The following is a 432-nucleotide window of genomic DNA, read 5'->3' as shown; positions in this document are numbered from 1 at the left end:
CTGAAATAACCAGTCAGGGACGATTTGCACCAGGAAACCTTGCCTTGATCCTCCACCCTGTGACATTGCATACATGGCCTAGCTAAAGGCAGACTCGGAAGCGTTAACAGTAAGTTCAAAGCTTGTATTTGAGGACTCTGAAGGCAAAATGAATAGCCTACCTTGTGTTGCACCAGCTGCATGTTGGAGGAATGGATGAAGGGCTGAAGAAACGAGCAGCCCTATCTTCTTGTGTGCATGGAGCTACAGAGGCAAGGAAAGGGAGGGGGCAAGAAGACAATACCAGAACGAAATAAAATCCCAGCAGTTTTATTAAGTTTAGAGACCACAGTCTGGTTTGAGGGAATGTTGTATTATTAGATTACAATATTTGGCTAGCATGCAGAGCTAGAAGACACAGAACTGCAACAGCCACAAAGATATCTTCAGCAG

At 44.9% G+C, this 432-nt stretch overlaps 1 protein-coding gene across 1 annotated transcript in view; it reads left to right on the top strand.

The window, feature by feature from the left end:
- Nucleotides 1-432, top strand: part of LOC104166235 (E3 ubiquitin-protein ligase LNX-like) — a 69074-nt gene that overhangs the window by 34104 nt on the left and 34538 nt on the right.

The sequence above is a fragment of the Cariama cristata genome, unplaced genomic scaffold (assembly GCF_000690535.1).
Source record: "Cariama cristata isolate BGI_N322 unplaced genomic scaffold, ASM69053v1 scaffold12088, whole genome shotgun sequence".
Taxonomy (NCBI): Eukaryota; Metazoa; Chordata; class Aves; order Cariamiformes; family Cariamidae; genus Cariama; species Cariama cristata.
Note: the sequence above shows the minus strand (reverse complement) of the source record. Positions and strands in the feature narration are given on the sequence as shown.